At 40.1% G+C, this 25,308-nt stretch overlaps 1 protein-coding gene and 1 long non-coding RNA gene across 5 annotated transcripts in view; one reads left to right on the top strand and one right to left on the bottom strand.

Moving 5' to 3' along the window:
• Window positions 1-259: 259 nt before the first annotated feature.
• LOC136115053 (uncharacterized) lies at window positions 260-23,768 on the bottom strand. Of its 4 annotated transcripts, none has more exons than XR_011736458.1 (6): window positions 23,613-23,768; window positions 20,049-20,115; window positions 19,409-19,513; window positions 18,355-18,451; window positions 17,162-17,247; window positions 260-736 (listed from the first exon to the last, which is right to left on the bottom strand). It is a non-coding gene; the product is annotated as an uncharacterized lncRNA (long non-coding RNA). The 4 variants fall into 4 exon arrangements; XR_011736456.1 differs by lacking the exon at window positions 260-736 and adding an exon at window positions 7,544-11,433 and having other exon boundaries at window positions 18,355-18,454; XR_010653167.2 differs by lacking the exon at window positions 260-736 and adding an exon at window positions 7,544-11,433.
• The window catches only part of RNF180 (ring finger protein 180), an 81,808-nt gene continuing 79,779 nt past the window's right edge, over window positions 23,280-25,308 (top strand). The window contains exon 1 of the mRNA XM_065860877.2: window positions 23,280-23,673. The gene's annotated coding sequence lies outside the window, so the exon portion shown is untranslated. The remainder of the gene's footprint in view (window positions 23,674-25,308) is intronic.

The following is a 25,308-nucleotide window of genomic DNA, read 5'->3' as shown; positions in this document are numbered from 1 at the left end:
TTTACACTTCATTTACAGTTTTCGTACATATTATTTTTTTGAATGAAACACATGGAATGTAAAGAAATACAGGTTTTGATCTTTCATATATATCAAAAACAAGTAAAACTCTACCAGATGAGGATGCAGAAGAGAAATCTGAACATGTTTAACAATGAAACAACTACCTCTTGTTTTTCCTATTAAAAAATAAGTTTGGATTGATACAGAGAAGCATTTATAATTATTAATAACTGATTTAAACTTACAGATTGTTGATAGGTTTTCTTTCTCACACCACTTTTCATTTTGGCTGGTTGCCATTTTTGCCAGTTACATCATCTATAGATATCTCTTCAAATGACTGGCTTCATTCTACAATACTTTCCTATGTCCTTCACAGTTAATTTATCAGAAATAAGCAAAATTAACAGAATGTTTGGAAATTTGAACTCTGGTCCTCACAGATAATCTCTTCAATGGAATAACAAAAAGAGCTCTTCAATGCCAGCACACTGGGACTGTAAGCAAGCTGGTGAGAAGGGATTTCTTTTTTACCTGTGACTTCATTAGTAAATCTGAACTTCAAAGAAGTTAGATCAGACAGACAGTTCAAAGATGAGGCTGTAATGCAAAATATGGTTTACTTTTATTCCAAAGAATGTCTTCACAAGAATGTTTCGTCTGTATCTCTATTGCTCAGCTTGTTTTGTGGCCATAATGTAGTGCCTTGATTTAGCTGCCTGAAAGGTCCACTCTGGAAATCAGAAATTAAAAAAAAAAAAAAAAAAAAAAAAAAATCACATACAAAGTCACAGCCCAACTCCAGGATAGTCATCTATACACTACTGTTGCTAAAAGCGTGCTCTTGTTGCTGTGCTGTATGAGAATGGAGCACACAATTAGTAGTATTCTGATAAGCTAGTGTTTCCTTATTTGAAAATGAAGGGGTTTTTGTTTGTTTTGTTTTGTTTTGTTTTTTAATTAGAGTTCACAGACCATATATACAGCCTGACTCCCAAGGATGTTAGCAAAAAAAAAAAGCCATAATGACCACGCTCAGCTGTCAAGACTTCAGTGAAAATCAGCAGAGACAAACTTGCTAGCCTCCTTTTTATAATTCATTATCTATCCAGCCATATACAGAAATTATCATTCGTGACTCCACACTGCATTCCCTTTCCTCATCGACTGTCTTTTTGGTATGTTCAGACTGAAAGTTCTTAGCCTGGGGATTGTCACTTCTCTCACTAATCCTCTGAACCTGTGGTGATCAGGCAGCTTCGTCTGCCTCTCTCCAGAGCTACACAGCACACTCCTCATGAGGAGAAGGAGCAACAGAGCTCCCCTTATGCCCAAAATCTCAAAAGTCCTTTCTATCTGTGCTCCAACTCCTTTTGCTCACAGCTTCTATTCAGGGTAAACTAGCCTGGGAATGAGGGAAAGATACAACTGAGAAAAGATTGCACGAGCAGGCAGGGGAGGAGAGGGGTGAGAATGGCTGTTCAACAAAAGCAGCTGTACACTTTTTCTGCATTATCATAGTTTGTGGAACACATGACTTGCAGTGAGAAGAATTGCAGCATTTTTGCTACCCCTTAGATCAAATCCACAAGTAATTAATTGTATTGCACAGCTGCTTTTCATATCTCATCCTTGTGCAATTTTAGCATGACTTAGGTATAAGGTGCATGAAGGAAATATGTGCAGCTTTAAAAATAACAAGCAGCTTAAAAGCTAACACAGATATTGTCAATGGACAGATGCTACCCCAATATGCAACCTCCATTCAAGATTTATTTACATCTTATATTAATGAAAGTAAAGAAAAAAACTTTGAAACTGAAATCTTCAAACGGATGTTCCTTGAAATTACTGAAGTCTTCAAAACACTTTTCCAGACAAGAGAAAGAAATACTGTTCAGAAATACTTCCAGATCTTCCTGCATTTGTGGCAACAAACTTTCAGGTGCTCTTGATTCTATACCTTCATCACTTGGCTCTTCGATTCTTTCTGCTAGATTCTTCAGCACCACAGACACAGTATGTGACAAGCAGGATACTGTGTTAACCAAGAAGAATGAGACTGCTCTAGAATTTAGGAAGACATCAGGACAACAGGTAGAAGATGCCTTAACAATTACTAATTATGACACGAAACTGAAGTCTTCAGCCAGTGCTTCAGTGCCACTTAGGATTTGAAGCAAAACAGATTTCAATTGGTCTTAAAGAAGGAATTCTATTTCCTTCACCAGTGACGACATGAAATGTTTGACTAATGATGTCAGACTTCTGTGGAATCTATTTAACTTAGATAGGTGTGATTAACAAATCTGTTGCCTTCTATGTGCTCAAGAGTTTCTTTGATATCTTTTTATATAAACAAACAGGAATTTGTCCTTGAGAATATGTGTGAATTATTTTCATTCAGCTACATCAAGTAAAGCTAAATTATCTTCTCACAGTACATGAAGTCAGAGTAGTCTTCACTTTTAGCTTCTATATTAGTTGGCCTAAATGGGATGGGTGCAGACAGAGCAGGCATCTGTTTCACAGTGATGCTGAGGAACATAGCTTGCATTCTGCCTGGTTCACATTCTTTGGAATTTCTCTTTCATCTCATATTGCCCAACAAAGTTTTCTGCAATAATGTGTATTGTCTATGACTTTTAGTGTACGTTTGCACTTTCAGCTTGTTTTTACTGCCTAGTTTGAGTGAGAAAATGCACTGACAGATACATTTTAAGATGCAGGATCAGTGCTTTCACACTAGTAAATCCTGTGACTGAGAGCTGGCATCACTTTCTCAGTTTTAGCATGCAAAGATTTTGTTACAGTGAGTATCGACACTTCTGGCTGAGATTTGAGGAAGAAGGTAAGTAGATCTGTATATCAGCCTGTCTTAGGATGCTCAATCAGATTTCAAGGAGTCCAGGTCATTCTGGTTGGCTACTCTGAAATGGAGAATAAGTGAACCTTACAAAGTAGAGATTATTACTAGGCCTTCACGATGCCCATGAACAAAATCATGTAGTATCTCTTGTGTCAGAAGTTTAGGTTAAGTGTGCCTGCATATCAGTTGCTGATGCCAACCAGAAGAGAACATCTCACTTCCACACTACTAAATTATCTTAGCCTCTAAAGTAGCACGGGCACACACAATCTGCCTAGTGGAAATGATCCGTAGTATATCACAAACTGGGCTTTGAAATTGTTTGGAACAGTACAAGTTCATGTGGGCCAAAAAGATACTGGGAACCACACTAAAAATTTCACAGCATGTACAACTGAATTTCAGTGCTCAGGAGTGTTCTCTTACACTGTTCATTTCCTAACAGGTGTCAAAAAGACATTTGATGATAACACTGAGGTTCCTTTGTGCCTTAGAACTGATTGAGGCAGTTTGCTTGGTTAAGCATTGGTATAATCTAGACAGTCTGTGTACAGGAAGTGTAATGGCTACATCTACTTCCTGGAACAGAACAACAATCATTAAGGCAAGAGATGGTTAGGTAGTCATCACACTGAAATGGAACTGCTCATTGTTCTTCTCTGCAATAAAGTGACATATATAATTTCAAACCTTGCATGAGAAATTCCTCACCATTTCTGTGCAACAATAATAACAGCTACACAGTAAACAGTTCCAGGGGGGCAGCCAGTCTCTGATGCAGCAGAAGTTCTCCAGAGTTTCCTGAAAATTCACATCCAGAACTCTCAAAAAAATTTCGACTAAAATAAAATCGCTAATATTAGAGAAGGCTGACTGACTTATATACCTCTTTATGATCCAAGTCCTTGTTGCTTATCTAAAAGTTACAAGCATTTTGGGCTTTACTGCTAAAGCTACATTAAAAAAAAAAAAAAAAAAAGTATCTTCAAGATGAAAAGGCTGTGCTCAGAATGAAAAAAATTTATTCCCATCCACCTTCTAGGCTGCCTCCTACTTTCATATGAGCTTGAGAATTCCCAAACAAGGACAAAGTAAAACAATGAGTTTTTTAGCAGAAACCTCATAACAAATAAAATTCTGTCTTCCTTAAGATGTTTTCAGTTTGCAAGTATACATGATTTCTCAACCGTGGCAGTTGCATATCACCCTGACATATGGAGCTTTCAATGGGACAGTTAATGGCTCTTTAGCACTTTTTGTGCATCGCTGTGCCTGTTCCCATGTACATACCTAGGATGGTGCTGACAGTCACTTCTTCCTCACACTTGGGATAGGGTGACTTCACCTCCCCACCGGCTCAGGGGCAGGAGGGATGGGACCTTCAGTTAATTTACAGGGTCCTCAACAAAGGAGGTGCCTGGAGTAGCTGCAAAGCTTCTGGACTGTCATGTTGTAGTGCCTACAGCCAGATCTGACCAGGCTATAAAACGGAGTCCCTGCTGAAAACCCCCTTTGAGTCATCTTCTTGGAGCAGTGCGTCTGTGAACTGGAGCCCTTCCCTTAGACTGGGACACCATCTAAGGAAATTTTCTGGGATTCAGTGTGCCACACCTCCTCGTTTGGGTGAGTGTTTTTCTCTGCTGGATATATCTTCGAACAAGTCTCTGCCTAATCCACGTAAGTGATTGTTTCTTCTGGATACCCTTGAGTGAGGGGCCTCTGGTTTTGTTTTTTGTGAGTGTATGTGTGCATGTTGTGGATTCTCATAACTCTTATGTTGTTGTACCCCAATAACCTCCTCGACTGATATCTAAAACTGTATTTTATGTTGTTGAAGTGCTAAATAATTGTATAAACCCTGTTTCTAGTCAGTTTATTGGTTACACTCTTCTGGGTAGAATAAAGTCTGTTTTGGAACTTGTTGTCTGCCTAAACTGACTTTTTGGATGTCTCCATGACGACAACCAACGAGAAAACACTCTAAGGAAGATAAGCGTAAAATGTTATGAAAATACAGCTCAACCAGAAAAATTAATGGCCTATCTTAAAATTATATCTAACACCTAAAGCTTCTCTCTTTCCATTTTGTTGTTGTTATTGTTGTTTTGTTTTGAATTCTTGCTTAAGGTGAACAAATTTCCCTATATTTTCTGAATTTCAAAGATTTCTAACAGGACTTACTTAAATTTTGTGTACTTAGCAGCTGTACAGATTGGGCCTTTCAGATTCTAATTCCTTTATCTGTAGCTGTGGTTTTGTGCTTGAAACCTATATGTGATCCAAATAAGAATGTAGATCAGTGATGTGGAACAAGAGTTCAGAGAAAAGAGTTGAAGTGCCTCACTTATGTCTGAGGTCTTAACTCTGGAGTCAAACATTTGAAATACCAATACTGCCAATTACATTATATTCAGAGGTGAAAAATTAATCTGAAAGGACATTCCAGGAGGATGACCAACGATTAAGGCTTGAGGGTGTTATGCCTCACTAAGATCACAATTGCCAGTTCCAGAACTTGAGGCAGTGTAGATGTCACATCACTGTACTTGCTCACCGCTGGGGACTATTGTCCTCCAATTGATTGATCACCACTAGCAGAAGGCAGAAACAGAAGAGTTAAGCTTTGGAGGTACTGATTCAGGTTCCCTCTATAGAAACTGAGATTCTTCCACATTTCCAGTAGTCCTGGCAGCAAATGCATGGGCATGGAGCAGCCTTCTGCGAAAGGCAAGTGAATCACTGCCACTTCTGAAGAGATGGAAAGTAGCTTCCTTCCAGTCTTGCTCTGATGCATGAAACTCCAGCTTAAAAGTAAGGACGTTCAACTGAAGTTTTGGAAAGTACGAAGAACTGAATTGACCTCTTTTTGCACAGAGATAAATCTTATACATAGAAGCAACTAAGTTAGGTTGCTGGATAACACGTGGAACAAAAGGGCGTCACTGTGCAGATATCCCAGTTGCAAAAAATAGCCAAAGAAGCTAAAGAAGACAGTTAGCTAAAGAAGACAGCTCTGTGCTCTCATTCGATCACCTTTCTAGATTGTAAATGTGGATGCTGATTTGCCTTATTAGTAGAAAAGTTTGCTCTTCCCTTTCAGTCTGAGAAACCACTAGCTGTTACGATGACAGTCGAGTAACACCTCTGTTTGTGGGAAGGGAGATTGTTTTCTACAACCAACACCTTTGACTTCTTCCATACACTGCAGAGGTTCAGACAGGCAAGCCTAGGCATGAGGCAAATTTCAGCCCAGCTCATTGTATTACTAGACAGTGGAAAAATCCCTTTCATCATGGGCTAACAGGGTGGGTAATCTATGTGTCATCTAGTAAGCAAAAAGGGAGTCTGTAAATCTTCGAGCAGATGGTAGATTTATGCTACAGTCTGTGTTCTCTTCATGGGATTTATTAACATATGTGCTGCTTCCATTTTACTACCCTTATGTTTTGATTACTGATGCAACTCCATTTGAATGCAAGAAGGATTAGGGCTCAGTATTATGAATCCAAGTCAGATTCAAAAAGAGCAGTATGCAGTGCATTCACTCTTAATGTAAAGATGGTACCAGAGTAGAAGTTAAAATTATATGGAAGAAATTATCAAATTGATTTAGTTTCTGATATGTTGTACCCTGGGATTTGAATTCTACAAACAAGGAGTTAAAGGCCATCATAAGCTTTTAGGAATATTAATCCTAAATTAGCATTAATTAGAATTAGTATTAACATTGAGCTATGCACTCAAATCCAACACCTGGAAGCCCTCTTGAATGGACTGCTAGATGGGTGTCTCCTCTGTGTCTATTCATTTCAAGCCGCAGTACTATCCCTATTCCTCCTTCATCCCCTCACCCCCTTCTTGTCAGTCTCTTTCTTCATTTCAGATTGTTGACTTCAGCAGATGGGAGAGGAGCAACCAAAACATAAAGACATTCAGCCAAAGATGAGTCAAATGTACCTTTTTGTCCCTGAAAAAGTAAGGGCTTGTCACTAGGTTGCATATCTCACCTTAAGTCGGAAATATTTTTGCAATAAAAGCAGCCCAGAAGAGATCTGTAATTTCAATATCAATTCTAGAAGTCTGATAAGAGGCTCTGTTTGACATCCTATGGCTCACTGTTCTGCATACCTGTATAATGAGGAAAAGGATGGCCAGCATCCCTTAAAAAACTATGGTTGTGGTGCTATTTGTACTGAGCCATAAAGTGCCCTAGGCCAACCCATAAAAATCATAATCTTTCCTGGTTTTAACTAGGTTCAGTTTGGTTGAGGAAAGAGGAATCCACCTTTTCAACTCTCTGTTTTGGGTCTTCCCCCAGTCAAAATTCTGGAATGAAAGAGGTTCATTATACTTTATTGATGTCCCATCACAGTCTTTTTCTATTCAGTGACTTCTGGACAGCCTAGGACAGCTAACGATAAAAGAGTTAGGTATTTATTTGTTCTGTTTGTTTAGTGTGATATAAACACTAAAGTTACAGCAGACATGCTGGAGAGGGTAATAACAGTCCACTCAAATCTGGATATATACTTTACGTATGAAATCTGGCAGAGCCAGTAAGAGTCAGTAAATCCCCACTCAGAGCATCTATTACTGACATACATTACAGTTAGTATTTAAAATACAGAGACACACTAGATACCAAGAGATGCCAAAAAAAAAAAGGGTTATTTCTCATATTTTTGAAGTATAATACCTGAAAGCACTTGACATGCCACAGGGTAAATTCTGACAAATATCAGGCAGAAACGCAAGGCATTCACCTATCTCCTATCAAGATACTTTATTAAAAAAGGTAATTTAAAACAAATTACAATAACAGAAATGGAAACCACATTTCATAGTGAAAGTCTACTGCAATGATGCTTGAGAAACCTTCAGGTATACACGTCTGCTCATACTCAGCACCATTCAGCACCAGTACTAGAAATCATCACACTAGCTTTAAAGAAGATAGCTCAGGAACCTTTGACAGTTCAGTGGAAGCTAAATTTAGCCTGGTAAATACTGGTTCCTAAATGAAAGCTGCTTTGAGTGGAAAGCTCTTGATTCTCAGGCCAGGTTAGGTATATCTCTATATTTTAGATCAAGCAATAATCTTTAATAGTCTGTAGAAAGGCACCCATGTATGACCTGAAGAGCATACTGAAAGATCCTGCCTGATTTAGGAGAGCAGACAAATGACTTTCTGAAACAGTTATTAAAAGGAAAAACCTGAAAGTGCCAACCCTTATCACATCTTTGTATTGGAATGTAAGTTTTTTATTTAACCGGTATCTGTGTGTGCAAATATTTACTGAGCATATATAGATACATTCGTTATTTATCTCAAATATTGGACATCACTTTCTTAACTAGTGCTCCTTTATAGCTTTTAGAAACTTTGTATCATGATACTGGGATGTTGTCTGCAGTCTGATGATGTCTCTTTTTAAAGGTCAGCCTTCTGAAACACTGCTTAATTTTTTTTTTTTTTTCTGATCACATCAGTCAAAGATAAGCTATTAACCCTCCCCAGAAACCTGTTCCACTCAAATAGAAGGAACTGCCTCAAATTAAAATCCTAAAAATGACACTTGCTGGCAAAACATTTCTGAGCACTCACTCTGTCAGAAATTCTCCTTCATATATTTAATATCATGTTATGTCTTTCAAATCCCATGCCTATCTAAACTATTCACAAGAATTAGCTTAATTCTATATCAAAATAATTACAGAAGCTAGAGCAAAAAATAGGTAGTGGGTCACCTCCTAACCATCTTTCTACCAATATTTAAGTTTGCTTTTATGGATATTACATGTTGAACAGATTAAATGACATTGTAGAAACCTTTATGTTAATCTTTGTGTTCTTTTGACAGTGCTAGTGCATACAGTCTTTGCCATCCCTTAATTCTTCAGTTTTAATGTTTTTCATTGACAGCAATTTCAATATCCTTCATCTTAAAAATTTTTAATTTCATGTTGAGATCTGAATTACATGTTTTCTAGTCAAAAAAATAAATTAAGAAAGATGAAAACATTACCTAGTATCACCTCTCTTTCTGAGAATACAAATTTAGCTGATGTTATTGAATTGCTAATTCCAAGCCTTATTTTCAGACTGCAAAGTCTGTTTCAAGAAGAGACACAGGTGTCCATCACTTAATTTAATGTTTGTACTACTTTCTCAGAACTCCATTGGGTGTGTTTTAGGCTGTGATTTAGTTTTGCGTGTTTTTAACAAACTTTGTTACAGTATGCATTCTGAAAACTACACACTATTTCATAATTTCCTTTTAACTTCTGTTTTGATACAAAAGGGCATCTTAGAACATTGTCAATCCATACATTAAAATGTTATTTGAGTCACTAACAAGCCACATTGAATGGTATTGTTCCTAAAATTGACCTTCTGTTGAATCTTGACACTTACCTCCCCATAGTTAGCTTGACTAATTATTCTTTAGCTCATAATAACCAAGCCCATTAATTTTGTTTCTAATCTAGAGGCACGGGAGGGCTGTTCCCCAACAGCCCTATTTTTAACAGAACTGTAAATTATTGTCAGTAAATTATGAAAGGTAGGGAGGATAACAAACATAATCACAAGGTGTTTTGGGTCAGTTTAATTGCTGGGCTGTCACTCAGGTCAGCCCATTTTGTCTGTATCTAATCTTTATTCACCATTCTCTGATTCCAGTAAAAACGGAAAGAAACCAATAGCTAAATACTTCAGCGCAGTCCGAGTTCATTACACCTAGAGATTAACAATCACTTGTAAAATGCTGACAGCTGATGGGTGAGTCAATCTGCCTTTCCCATTCATTCCCAGGTACACACTTCAGCAAAATCTTTAGAATCATTAAAAGAATACAAAAACATCTAGAGATTTTTACCCTGTTACTTGCTCAGAACATATTGATCAAAATGAGATTCATAATGTTCCAGGAACTACTAGTGAGTTAATTACTCATTACATAGGTTGGCTTTGATAAGCTGTTTGTTTTTATAATTTGTTTATATCATTTCCATAGTTAGTGGTGAAATTTATGTTAACCAATAAGCATTTCAGCAGGAAGATGTATCACTTCAGTTTACACTCTAAAGAACTGATATGAAAAATTACATGTTCCAGTAATGAAATAATTTTCCCTATTAAAGACTTAATATCACTTCATCAATATGTGATTTGTAGCAATTGTGAAGATAAATGTCACCATCATTAATTAAAATTATTTCTTCAGTAATGTCTCATACTTCCAGTTAGCTAACCATTATTTCTGTATTCTTACCTCCTACATTCCTCAGACTTTTTACTAGTTAAATAAGAATAATTGCAGCCATCTCGACTGCTGGCACTCTGATGCTTGCTGTTCGGGGCTGGAGTCAGGGCACCCCGAACACAGGGGTATTGCCTGTGGAAATCACTCCCTCTGCCGGTCAGTCGAGCCTCTTGCTTTTGCAGTTTACGAGACGGATCCAAACTACGGTTTTATCTTAGTTCCTGTCTGTCTGGTGGCCTACTGTCTGGAAGCACAGTAAGTTCTTTTGCTTTACATAAATCAATCTCATATGCACTTTTGTAGTGAGCAAGAGATACTGTCTTCATGTTTCTTGGGAGCTCAGAAAATGAAGAGAGATTTAATGGAAAGAGGAGATACTTGGCAAACAAATAAAAGAAGAAAACCAACGCCAGATAAAAAGAAAATATACTGAATGTAAATAAGGCTAGATAAAAACCAGAACACAAGAATATTTGTACCTTGGCAAAGTAAGAGATACAAAAGATTGCAAAGTGGAGAAAATGTTTTAAAACTATTACTACAGCAAAATGCACAGGCTATGCAGGTATCAAAAGTGCCTAACAATGCAGTTAGAAGAAACACCAAAAATACAAAAAAAAACTAAAAGCAGATACTTAGAGCTGGATTCTGTGGCTATCCCAAGCACACACTTTCTCCATGGCAGTGTGAGAGATACTCGTATCCTGTGCAGTGTGGGATCGTAACTGTGCAGGACCATCAGTTTAGATCACGGCAGTACTGCTCCGCATAATTGACAGTTCAACATCTTGGAAGACCATGGATAGCCAAAAATACATTTTTTTCCATTAAGAAATGTTATGTTAAAAAAATGCCAAAGCACACATCTGATTTCTCAGCTTAGAAGGTATACAAACATAGTTATGGGCACGTGTCTGCTAATGACATCTAGCTGTTCCTTCCCGTAGATGCAGAAATAGTATATTTAGGTCTTCTGGTCAGTGACGTGACGCTTGAATGCCGCACCACATGTGGGTGGCTTCAGGAGATGCCTGTGTCCCAGGATCATTCAGAAGCATCCAGAGCAGTGACAGTTGTGCTGCCTACCCACAGTGACTCATCAGGAACAGAAAACTGAAGGGTACGTGTGTGCCCAGGAGGCGGAACTCCAGTCCATAAAGCTCCCCCGTTGCTCTCCTGGAGCTGTTCAAGCACTAGCCCAGAGACTCTCACTGCCAGCCTGACACAGGACATGCTCCAGGTGAGGAATGTGATATTTCGACCCATCACTTAGCTGCTCCTTGGCACATTGCCTGGCTGTGAGAACATGTGGAACACAAAGGACTTTCAGACATAATTTAGATTCTTTTAGCTGTCTATTTAGATGCCTTAAAGACAATTTTTCCCAATGTTTTAAATGAATCCCTGTTTGCAATATAATATGAAAACATGTTCTTTCTCCTTTTTATTAATGCAGAACTAGACTTCTAAGGAATCAGCTTTAAAGGACAATAAAATGTTACTATGTGGATTTCTACAGCCCCATTAACTAGACAGAGACTGTTGTCACAAAGTAAATTTGCTTGCCAAGTATTGAGGGCTCTTATCACTTCACCTCACCTTACAATGTGTAAGAAGAATTAAATATTTTTTGTGGAAGTACAGAAGAATTTCACTACTCTTGATTGAAATTAAAAAATAGCTTCTTGTAATCCTTACTATTTACACTGCATATTAATTCACAATTATTTTGCTGTGCTGTATTTAGCATGAGGAACCACAGGCTTCATTGTAAAGTACAACTCTCTTAATACAGAAATCAACAAATAATGTTCCTCATATGTCATTAATATTAATAATCTAACCAAATGGGAAAAAAAAATCCATCAAAACAAAAACGTGAAATGTACACAATCACAAATCTTAGATTCCTGCAGCAGAGAAAAATTATTTGCTGTAGCAAGTATTTGGCACATTCTGAAACAGAGTTATCATGGACCAAAGGACAAAGCATCAGCTGAAGAATGCCATTTAATATAAAATTATGATTATGTGCCAAATGAATATTGCATTGCCATTGTTACACAGCAGCATCGTTTAAGAGTTCTAGTCACAGTTCCAGTCTCTGTCACGCTCATCCCTGAAGATACACCCAAAGAAAATCAGTGCACCTCCCCTGAGGGTTTTCACTTTGAAGAGTGTGAGTGGACCTTCTCAGCCAATGTGGGAAGTGGGAGTTGCAGGTATTATTATGTAATAAAGAGTGCACATTTGACATTGATTGTAAAGGTTATGTTGTGAAGATTTTGTATTTCATGTTATTTTTGATATGTCTTGACTGACTGGGTATCTACTGTGACAAAGCAAATTCTGCTATCATTTTTAGTTTCATTAAAGTAAGACAACCCAACAGCAAATTTATTAAAAGAGGAAGAAGGTAAGAGCAATTGAAAAGAAAAAAATCTTTTCATTAACTGGCTAACCTCCAATGCTTTATGTGTTAATGAACAATTCTTCTTTTAAGCTTGATAATTGTAATAAGTTAAAATTTTTAATGAGAAAATACTCAGTTTCCCACCTTGTATTTCATAGAATCATAGAATCATTTCAGTTGGAAGAGACCCTCTGGATCATTGAGTCCAACCATAACCTAACTTAACTTCAGCACTAAACCATGTCCCTAAGAACCTCGTCTAAATGCCTTTTAAACACCTCCATGGATGGTGACTCCACCACTTCCCTGGGCAGCCTGTTCTAATGCCTGACAACCCTTTCTGTGAATAACTTTTTTCTAATATCCAATCTAAACCTCCCCTGGTGCAACTTGAGGCCATTTCCTCTTGTCCTATCACTTGCTACTTGGGAGAAGAGACCAACATTCTCCACACTTCAACCTCCTTTCAGGTAGTTGTAAACAGTGATAAGGTCCCCCCTCAGCCTCCTTTTCTCCAGGCTAAACAGTCCCAGCTCCCTCAGCTGCCCCTCATCAGGCTTGTGTTCCAGACCCCTCAGCAGCTTTGTCGCCTCCTCAGTACTCTCTCCAGCACCTCAAAGTCTTTCTTGTATTGAAGGGCTCAAAACTGAACACAGGATTCCAGGTCGGGCCTCACCAGTGGCTGGTACAGTGGCACAATCACTTCTCTAGTCCTGCTGGCCACACTATTCCTGTCACAAGCCAGGATGCTGGTGGCCTTTTAGCCACCTGGGCACACTGCTGGCTTGTGTTCAGCTGCTGTCAATCAACACCCCCAGATCCTTTTCCACAAAGCAGCTTTCTGGCCACTCTTCCCCGAGCCTGTAGCACTACCTGAGGTTGTTATGACCCAAGTGCAGGACCCGGTACTTGACCTTGTTAAACGTCAACAGTCCAACGATCCAGCCAGTCCAGATCCCTCTGTATGGCCTTCCCATTCTCCAGCAGGTAACATTTGTACCTGGTATTTATGAACTCAAATATTTCTGAAGGCATTTAATCTGTCACATTTCCCTAATGGTTTTGGTTTCCCATGGTAGAATTCAGTAACGTGTTTGGCTGATTAATATGAAAATAAAAATCTTTCTTAGAAATACAGATTTGTCATAAACAAGGCTCTGAGTTTAAATCCTATTTTTCCCAGTAGAAAATATAAATGTAAAAGCCAAGATTATTATTTTAAATAGTGAGCATCTATCTGTTAGTAAGGTTTGAGAAATACACTAATTTGTTAGGGAAACTAGAGTGCTTGGATGCTTGTTTTACACCAAGGTTCATCTCTCTGTAGCATTTTTCAAATTCCAAAGTTAAAATAATTGTTCTTTTTCCCCATACAAAACACATACCAAAAAAAAAAAAGTATATGCCAGGATGTGAGAATATGCCTTGCTACCACATCTAGAGACTGCAGGAACTGTTTTCTTTTTCCTTCCCCATCTCCTTCTCCCTGTCTTTTGCCCTCTCTCTTTCTGCTTCTTTTCCTTTTCATTTTCCTTTCCTTTTTTTTTTTGTTTTTAATGGTAATCATGATAATTACATCAATTTTCATGGGGAAAGACAGGAAAGTTTTCTTGAAATTCTGCCTGCTGTAGCTTTTCAACCTCATATCTTTTAAAGATTCTGCTCAACAGCATCAAATATTCATGAGCTCTTGAGCTTGCTGTAAATCACAGAATCACAGAATGTTGGGGATTGGAAGAGACCTCAAAAGATCATCGAGTCCAATCCCCCTGCTGGAGCAGGAACACCTAGATGAGGTTACACAGGAATGTGTGCAGGGGGGTTTTGAACGTCTCAAGAGAAGGAGACTTCACAACCTCCGTGAGCAGCCTGTTCCAGTGTTCTGTCACCCTCAGTGAGACGAAGTTTCTTCTCATATTTAAGTGGAACCTCCTGTGTTCCAGTTTGTACCCATTGCCCCTTCTCTTATCACTGGCTGTCACTGAGAAGAGCCTGGCTCCATCGTCATGACACCCACCCTTTACATATTTATAAACATTAATGAGGTCACCCCTAAGTCTCCTCCAAGCTAATGAGTGAGGCGATTAGAGATGACACATACCGGGACACAGACAGAAATTCACGCAGAGGCAGAGGTCTTGTTCATGAAGGAGCGCAGAGCCTGGCCTAGCAGAGAACTGACTTAGGCCGAGGCTTAGGTTGCTTTCTTCATTCACCATTGACAATTTATAGGATTTACAGATACAGGCATGGACTAAGATGTTTACAAAAAGGTACTTTTCCACTGATTGTTATTAAGAACACACTAAACTCATGTGATATTTGTCTCACTTGTTTTACCAGTCATTCACAGACCAGGCCCAAGGACATTCACACATCCCATGCACTTGGGAGCGGTTATCCGGCCTGAGATACCATTCTCATGAGTCTGGGCTACAACTTTTTACAATTACGAGAAACGTACTCCGAAGTAATCTGTCCAAGGCCCTTTATATTTTATTAAGTATTATCTCTTCGACCATTCAAATGGTCATGTTAGTATTGATCTTTATCATCTGGGTGGCTGGAACTGCACATCTTGCTTTCCCACATTTCACTTTCCAACAAATGAGACCCAGCTTCCCCAGCCTTTCCTCATAAGGGAGATGCTCCACTCCCTTCATCATCTTCGTTGCCCTGTGCTGGACTCTCTCCAGCAGTTCCTTGTCTTTCTTGAACTGAGGGGCCCAGAACCAGACACAATATTCTAGATGTGGTCTCATCAGGGCAGAGTGGAGGGGGAGGAGAACCTCCCTTGACCTACTAACCACACCCCTTCTGATACACCCCAAGATGCCATTTGCCTTCCTGGTCACAAGGGCACAGTGCTGGCTCATGGTCATCCTGCTGTCCACCAGGATCCTCAGGTCCCTTTCCCCTACATTGCTCTCCAACAGGTCATTCCCCACCTTATACTATAAAGTTTAAACCATCAGCATGATCAGCGAAAAGGCACTAACAGCACCACCAGCCCCTTACTCAGCAGGGCACTCGTGAAGACACCAGGAGAAATCCCAGTGTGAGAGAACCACCTTCAAAAGCACTCTTTTTGATCAGTGCACCTTGCACCCCACTCCCTGTTCAGCACTGTACCTACAGTTGGCTGTGCATTTTAGCCAGCAAGGATGTTCCAAGTTATACTGATGTAAGCATATGAAGTTTTCAATGGGATAAAACTTCATGATAGGTCTCAAGCCAACCTTTTACAAAAAATCTGATGAAGCATGCATAGGAATGAAAATACTTTCACTTCTGGTCATTCTTATGCCTTCAAGCCCTGCCTGGAGCTATACTCTACAGGAATACAGGACTTTGTTACCATGATGCACAAGACCATCGCAACTTTTTTTTACACCAATTTTAGAGAGGTGGAGAATTCTACTGTAAATTAATTACAGTGAGGTATTTCCTTGTAACGTGTAAGGATAAGACAATTCCCAGCAACTAGTACAGGAAATCTTGAAATACCTATTTCACAACTTCTTCAGTTTTGAAAAAGTGAAGCATAAAGTTGGCTTTCTTGAAGGTATACTCCTTGTATTAAGGAAAATCTAAAATGATAGGTTTATGTCTAGCTCCTGCACTACCTACCTAGTGAGATCCTACAGAACTATTGAGAAGTGTCTATCAGAGTGCAGAGTACAATGTGATGTTACCATATTTTTCAGTTCATGCATAAGGCTATACAATAAACACCATAATTGCATGGAAGCAGATGTAAAGTGTAATCATCCTCACATTCCTTGAACTTAGAAACCAGCTGGTCTTCCATGGGTTGAACATGTTTGATTGCAAGCAAAAGTTGCCTAAATATGTCATAGCTGAAGCATGACAGATAAGAAGCCATCAATAATCTTTACTGCCTAAGAAGCCATTTTAGGAAGCTCAAAAGCAAAGGCACAGCTTGCACAGCAAATGCCCCGGATATAGCAGAAGCACAAATCTCACTTTTGGAGATTTGCAGAGAATTGATGACTACATGAAACTGATGGCCAAAAAGGTTTTCTCTGACTTTCTTCTCCTACTCAGCATCCTTAAAATTTGAACAACAGCTACTTTTTGGGCATTTCAGATACACTTCCATGGAATATTAGGACTCTGTTCAGCTGACAGTAAATAAGCTTCTAGAGCCATTTGAGATCCCTTCAGGGTCTGAACCTGGCCTCCAGCTGCTGCTCTGGAGGGCCATGTTGTATCTGCCAATATCATAAATACATTAGCATTCCAAGTACCCCTGGAGATACACGTGGGTATCTCAATCAAGCCTTGTTTCAAAGTCATAGAAAATACTCAGAATACCAGCTTTCAATAGCAAGCAGCTCTTAAGGTGCTACAGTTTATAATGTCCACATTACGAAATACAGAGTTTGCTAAATGCATAAGCCTAGTGTCTTGCTCACAAACTGTGGACATGTAGCTTTGTCCTTAAGTCTGCTGTGGCTTAAGCCTGAAGTGGGGATATGACTAAATCACGTCAAAAGCCACAAAAGTGACTGCTCTGTTAGTCTGCAGTATTAGTGCTCCTACCAGAAGAGAGTTTAGTGCTATGATTACATGAGTGTAGGTTCTTACCAGCCCTGGTGGCATCCTGCTTAGTGCTGGAACAGAGAATCAGCCTTTAAGGAATCTCACTCTTCTCAGGAATGAGATACCTTAACCTATGGTGTCAACAAAACGAAAAATAGATCACATTGTTTTTTTCAGCAGTCCAACAAGTTGCTTATTCTCTCTACTTCTTCTCTATTTAATATTTGTAAGATATAAAACTAAATATATCAGGAATACATACATTTATATAAAACTGCTTAAATGCTAAACTGATTTAATGATCCTGTACACTAAAAACATTTTTCAGTTTAACAGGATAATTAATTTATTGCATCTCAGCCTGAGAACAAACCTGTTATATGCAGCCATTAGCACTAATGAGTGAAAGAAACTTTCACAGCTTTCTACCAATGCCTACTGAAAAAGTGAAATTGATAATTTTAGACAGGAGTTAATTTCATATAACACTGGAACAAAAAATATTTGCAAAGATTTAACTTTGAAAATGGTAAAACAGCAGATGATGCTGCAGTCTTATGAAAGCTAAAACTTCACCAAGTAGAAAATGCAGTGTAGAGCTCTTCAGAATGTTTGAATGACAGGAGCACTGAAAAAAAACAAACCTCTGTATATCTTTTCTAAAGGATATAAATGAAATTTTTACATTTCTTAGGAAATTTTATTTTTACGTACATATTAAGCACTGACAAGGCAGTGCCTCTCATGGGACAGGAAAATCAGGGCTAAGCACACAGAGACACATTCAGTCACAAGGTAGATTATTACTAAGGATAATCTCCTTTTACTAGAAAGATTTTAAAACAACAACAAACAACAATATCTGGGAGCATAGTAGGAGATGACTGGAAAGAATCTTCCAGATCTTCAAGGCCCACCACCAACTGCTGTAACCGTCATATAGTAGTATACCGCTGTACTTCATCTTCAAGTTGGTGCTTTTCTCCAACACTTTTCTCAGTAAACTCACTGGTGGAACAACTACAGCTTTTCAATTTCAACACTAAATTTCTATAAGGCAGGCTCCATCCATTTCGATCATCCTGGTATTACTTCTTTGTGCCCACTCTAGCCCCAGTCTCTTTCTTGAAAACTGGATTATTACAACTATCTGCATTATTTCAAATCAGGAATTAACAGAGCATTAATATTCCCCCATATATACTGGAAATACAGCCACAGTCCAGATCACAACTCACCTTTTCAGAGCTACATCACACTGTCGATGCACAGACATCCTGTGACCAATTAGTATACTCCAATACTTCTACTCTTTGTTGCTTCCATTTGATGAGTCTGCTGACAGCAGAAATTCTTGTCAGCATTCTCCAGGTGCATAATCTTGTACATTACTCACCTGGATCTCATTCATTTTCCATTTCTCTAATAGTCAAGGTTGAAAAATTCTTAATATTCTTTGCAATTTCTAATTCAGCTTCAATTTAAACAGTTTTTATTCCTGCTATACATTCTAACAAATAACTTTATTTGCTGATCAGTATTTTTTAATTCCTTTCTATTATTTTCTATTCCTTGCCAGTGTTCCTGTATTTCTAAAAATCCTTTAAGTAACTATCTATTTACATCTGGCATTATTTCTGAAAGTCTTTCCCTTGCTCAGATATAAATTATTGGTATTTTAAATAAATCTAACTTTAATTTCAGAGATCTTCTCTATTCAAATTCCTGAGAAGTCCAGACTGGCTGGGTTATCACTGCAACTTCTTTAAGTTTATCTAAGCCCACTCTTCAAGGTAAGCACTCTACTTCAAGGCATACTTTCGTTCATCTTTCCACTTAATCTAAACTAACTTAATCAAAAGCCCTGATCAAAAGTTACAATGATGGGCTCAACTGTAATATCCTTATTATTTACCCAAACTAAACATAAAATAGCCAAAACTGTCTTCAAGGGGTTGTTACTGTGTTTTTACAGGTCTGTTTAGTGTAAACCACCTAAGTTTGTCTTTGAAGACCCCTGAAATTCTTTTTCCCATGTGGGCACAGGCACGTTCTCTTCCATCTCTTGTAGTCCCACAGATTATAAATTCTTGGAAGGTGTGCCACCATGGAGAAAAAGAAAATGTGGTTTTATTTTTAGCTGGATAACTAGGATGTTCTCCCAAGTTATGGGAAATGTGGAATTAGTAGAGAGAAGTGACCTGAGGTCTCTCTTCTGTATGAGTACTTTCAGTTATAGGAACTAGTGCCCAACAGGTGGTAAACAAAATACATCTAATAAACTTCACTGACCTTACTCATTTGCAGAACATGTCTTCTTTATGGCATTTTCTTTCATTCTACCTCAATATAGCAAGATTCTTTGGCCAGCAGGATTCTGAAGCACAGAGATGATCCCTGCAATTTAACACAGCTCCGGATTACATTCCATGGAAAAAGCAATCACATTGTAAGAAAATTATTTTAAGAATTGCTGTATTAGATCTAGTCCTAAGTGACTTTAAAATGTTTACCCTAGCTCTAACACAGCTCATGTCCATACACAGCAATTTTAGACTGATCCGACTGCTTTAAGAGAAGCAAAGACAGGGTAAAGTATTTGTTGAATGATGGATATTCTGTTACATTTTATGGATACTGTAATGGCTAGTGTTACCAAAGTTTTTCCAACAATTAATCCAGCAGTGAAAAGTAAAACAGGCCGATATTGCTGACCGGGCTTCTCCTAATACAATGTTGTTCAAGTATGCAAACTGCTTAGAAAACAAAAAGAACAAAACCAAACAACACAACCCAAAGCCAACCAGCTGAGTGCAATAATAGATTTCCTCCTGTGCACAGTATCAAGTCCGGAAATTTCTACCCAACAGCTTCCATTTCTTTATTCATTTATCCTAATAATCCCTCTCTGGCCATTTTCAAAGATACTTACCTCCAGCACAGATGATCAAATAATAGATATACAGGTCCTGGAGACGAACCCAGCTGATGAGGACAGCCTAATAAGTAAAAGGACCAGGGATTACACAACAAGTTTAATGCCTATAGTAGTTGTAAGCACAGGCGCAGACGTGTTGCAAGAAGAGCCAGAGGCCACGAATGCATTTGCAAAGAGCAAGTTTTCTTTCAGTTACCTCTCTACCAGTGGATCTCCGAAGTCACGCCTAAGCTCCCATGCAGAGGTAACAGAAGCAGGGACGCAGGCATTGCAGCAGTTCAGCCCTGGTAGATCAGTGGGCCGCCTGTATTTCAAGGCTTCAAGCAGGCACAGCCTCTTGCTCTTTCTCACAACAAAGAAAGAATCTCAGGCACAATGATAAGGTTTCTCACAGGCCTATATTATCTAACAGAGACGTTCTACTTGTCAAGGATACATGGTCAGTAAAACAGTTAGTGTGATGTATGTGCTTTTTCTATGTCACAGCTGCAGCTGCTTGAGCGTATTTAAAATTAACCAACCTCCTCACCAGTCTTCTGCTATTCCCATACAGTAGTCACTCCTGCTCTACTGAATATCTGGAGAAAATGTAATTTCTTCTATTGGAGAAGTCATATTTTGGTTAAAAAAAAGGAACTGTACAGTAGTGAAAGTCACGTCATCCATTCTCCTAGGCAGCTAAGGATTATTTTTTCCAACTCCATCAACACTAACGGCAAGATATACAGCACGTCCCAGCAGTGCCTATTGGAATACAACACCACTTCTTGGACATGTTGATAGAGCACCTGTGAAGTGGATATACTGTCCATGTGCCATGGACATGAAAACAGTGTGCATCACTGCCTATGAACAAATCACTACATCACTGCAGTGTGTTTCACTGTTCACCGATGCACTGTATTCAGACTTCCCTATAGTATTCCTGCTATACCATCCTTGTTTCAGAACAGCAAGTCAAAAATACTCTATGGTTTATGATTTACTGTGTGTCATCTTGGCACTGATCCTTGGACTGCTCACCATAAGGGGCTATCCCAGTAAAAAGCACTTGATATATATTTTGCCTTGGAATCACTTTCTGCATGAGGCTGTAATGTATCCCAAACCCACATCACAAGCAACATCCATTAGCCTTCTCAGTGATCACTTTACACACTCTTATCCTTGTACAGGCCAGCTGCCCTGTCCTCATCCTGTGAGGGCGAAATGCTCTCTTTAAGACAATAAATACGGCTAGCACAGAGCTGAATGGCACATTCCCCATGCTCAAAAAAAATCAAATATGCTGAAGAAAATTATCAAAATGTAAACTTGTAGCCAGTAGAAAGGCTTTACTTTTTCTCATTCTATTTGCTGTTTCTATGACATAAGCCACACAGTGCCTTTCATTTCTTTCCCCAGTGCCATCTTCACTGTTTTTTCTCCTTAAGCATGGGAAGCTATTAAATTCACATAGTCCAATCCTACATCTTAGAGTGGAAGCAAATGAGACGACAAAATTTTAAAAGAGTAAAAGCTCTCTGCCCTAGTAGTTTCAATATTCTTTTATGTCAGAAGGTGAGGCCTTAAATTGGCAGCTAGTCATTTTAACCTGCACTTTATTTTCCATGTTCATCTCCCTATTTTGCTCATTTCTATGTGCCTTTACCAATTAAGTTTGCTAGAAAATGCCTTATAAGCTGCAACTCCTTATCACCTAGAAATAATGCTTTTTCTAAATAGCCCTTCCAGTTTAAATTGGAGCATAATGTACCACACTAGAAATTATTTCAAGGTCTGTCTCTTCTACCTAAAACTACTGTAGAATCATGCCAGAGGAAGACAAAATTTAATTATTGTGAACATCCTACTTATGAACTTCTTTATCTAAACCTTCTTTACTGGGTCTACATTACATAAGAAAAAGTAGGACTTGGCACAACATCTCACCAAATGTAATGATCACTAAAAAGACTCTACGATCCTCTCCTCAAAACCAAAAACATCAGCTTTTCTAACCATGGAGTGGGGAAATGGTAAGACAGGAAAATTGTTCATCAGAGCATAGGGTACTTTTTTTTAAACACTACATCCGATTATATTGTTTAAGCATGAAGAAGTTTAAAGTAATTTAGTTAGATGTAATTACTGAAAAACATAAGGCATCCTGAATGAAGGCTGTTACATTGTTATTTAAAATATTTGTATCCCACTGTTGTTTGAAAACTTTTCACGTGAATAGGATTCTAAATAGCAGGAACTGGATAAACCTAGACTCTCTCCAAATAAAAAACAGACTAAATAATTCTACAGTTACAAGGCAGGCTGTTAGGATAGCAAAGAGCAAAAATTACAAAAAAAAAAAAAAATCAGGTAAGTGAAAACACTGAAAAATAATTGTGGTAGCACAATTCTGTATCCACGAGAGCCCAAATCTTAAAATGAGTCCTACATAATCCAAACCAGCTATCTGATAACAAAACCTTGTCTTGACCTACAGAGAATGCACATTGAAATGCAAGAAAAATCACAGAAATCAGATATAATAAATGTAGGAGAAACAGTGAAGTGGAGGTTTCAGCGTTTTAAACCACTTCCACAGGCCAACAAGTGGGCAGACTCTAAACTTTTTTCCTTGGCAATCTTCCAGCCTTTCTTACATCCACATTGCTCAGGTAACTCTGGTCCCTTCCTGTATTCGAAGCTGAGCAACTGTTGTTAATAGATTGTCAGTTACATGCACGTTAGCTCCAGATCATGTCATCACAAATGGCCAAACTACTATTGATGTGGAATCACAACCCGTCTAGTTCGCTTCTAAGGTACAGATACATTCCAGCGAGGGGCCCATGACGGCTGCTCCCCGGTGTTCAGAGGGGTACGCCTGCCTTTCCTCCCAGACAGCCCCGCACGATCTGCACCAATTCCCTACAAAAGTTCACACGCAGGTTTTTTCATTCGCCCTCCTCCTACCCACTCCATTGCTGCATCTAAAGCTTCATCTCCGCCTTTGCTGTCAGCTAGAATAGTCAGCGGCTACTAATGATAGACTGCCCAGGATGTGATTACTTGGTGGCACTTCTCAGGCTCTCTGATGTCCCTGGCCCGGCTCTTTGACTGTAAACTCTCCGAGTCTGGGCTTGTTCATTGGGCCTGGAGGAACATACATATTTTTCTTTGTCCCAATTTTTATTGAACACTTTTCATTCGGTTCCCCCTAATTCAGTACCGCGCCTCTCCACCCTTGTCACAGCTTGCCACCGGGCTGACCCCACCCCGGCTCCATCTCTGCCAGTCAGGAGACGAGAGGACGTGCCACCCTCAGGCCTCCGCACGGCGCGGATGCTGCCCGCAACCCCGGCGACAAAGGGCTGGTCCCGCAGCCGGCGATGGGCCCGGCCTATCGCGGGGACGAGGGAGGCAGCAGCCGCCTGGGAGGGCCGGCCTGCCCCACCGTGACTTCCGCGGCCGGCCGGGCCGGGAAGGCGCCGCGCTAGCGGAGCGCTTTCCGCCGCCGTTTGTCTCCCGTCTCTTGCCGTTCGCAGCAGCAGCAGCTGCTGCTGCGCAACCCCTTACCCGCCCGCCACTCGCCCCAGTGGCGTCGCCTCCTCCTCTCAGCCTCGCACAGCGCGGCCCGGTAAGCTCTCCGGGGCCGGGGGGGGGCGCGGAGGGAGGCGCCGCATCCGCCCGCTGGGCCGTGCGGGGCCCTGGGCAGGTGGGCCGACGGGCAGCAGGGTGCTTGGGGCACGGGCGGGGACCTGAGGGGCGGACACCTGCCTGGAGCTGCGGGGAGCGTCGGGGCTGCCCGGCCTGGGGCGAGCCCAGCGCTTGCCTGAGGGGGCGCCGCAGCGCGGCGGCGGCAGCCCCGGAGTTAACTTGGCGGTGCCGCCGCTGCCGGCTGTCAGCAGCCGGAGCGGGCGTGCGGGGCTGCCCAGCCTAGCCGTGCCTGCGCCGCTCTGGGGGCGGCTGCCGGGCCCGCCGCGGACCTGCGGGCGGCTCCGGAGGTGTCCAGACACCGGCGGGGCGGCCTGGGGCTGCGGTTGTGCAGCCTGGTGACTGGCGGTCGGGAGCTCGTGTTATGTTGGGACGTGGGCACCGTATTCCTGCTTGTTGAGTCCTTTGTTGTGTGCAACAGCTACTGTTTGTACGTGCGAGAGCATGAACGGGCAGTACTGGTCAGCGGGATCTCATGCAAGAAAGAGGTTACGTGCCGATCCATAGTTTTCCGTTGACTTGATAGGCCTGTTGCCTGTCAAAGCGATTTAAACCCTCTACATTCTCTTGCTGTATCTGTTAGACCTGTTGACTTCAGCAGCATGCTGTAGAATCTTTTAGCGTCTCCTCAAGCAGAACTACTTTGGAGGTCAGAAGCTAGCGGCAAGTTTTTACATGTACTCAAATACCTTCCATTGTTGTTTCTCTGTCCAGCAAAGTGTCATTTCCTCGCCTTCTGCAAGCAGGAACTTCTGGTATGGACACTTTTTGGCTAGCACAACTCATCTACATTCTCTCTGTCATCCTACTTCAAAGCTGCCACTGATGCACTATTTTTTCAAGACTCCAGTTTCTGTGCCCTAATTTCTTGCTGCAACCTAATGTAATGTTCATGGCTACAGCGTTCTGGAGGGGCCACAAGTGACTTTTGAACAAAAAGGCATTGAGAACCACTTGTCCTGCTGTACTTGTTTTCTGATTTTTGTGCATTTGGGGATGTGGAGCAAACTAGTTGGAGATAAATTCTAGACCATGTTTTCAACAGAAGTTAAAGTTTCTGTGTTTGGTTCTTCACTTAGAACATTTGAGATTTTTTTCTTGGGGTTTTACCTACTGTTTTCAAGCAATCTTTTTGAAGAAAAAATGGCCAAAGTTTAATACACTATACAATTCAGATTATATGAGAAACTTAGATATCAATATGAAAGGGGAATTCCTTTTAGTAAGAGGATGCCAGAAGGGAAAGTGTCCCTTTTAAGAAATGATCAATAAATGTAACACTGATCAGTTCTCTACAACTTCTCTGTCTCCTATGTCTACTGCTTGATTCTTCACCAATTTTTTGTTGTTATTTCCTTTATGAATAGTTCTACTAGCTTTCTGTGGTGTTGCTCATAGATTTTCCAGGCAGAGTGGGAAGAGAGAAAAATACAATTCCTGTTTCCTCTTCCCTTAGCATATTGATGCACATGAATGCATATGAAAATCTGATTTCATTCTGGTGTTACTTGTTTGCTGCTGTGGAGTTGTTATTTAATCTTCTAGTGTTTACTGTCCT

Source organism: Patagioenas fasciata, chromosome Z, assembly GCF_037038585.1.
Source record: "Patagioenas fasciata isolate bPatFas1 chromosome Z, bPatFas1.hap1, whole genome shotgun sequence".
NCBI classification, from domain to species: Eukaryota; Metazoa; Chordata; class Aves; order Columbiformes; family Columbidae; genus Patagioenas; species Patagioenas fasciata.
Note: the sequence above shows the minus strand (reverse complement) of the source record. Positions and strands in the feature narration are given on the sequence as shown.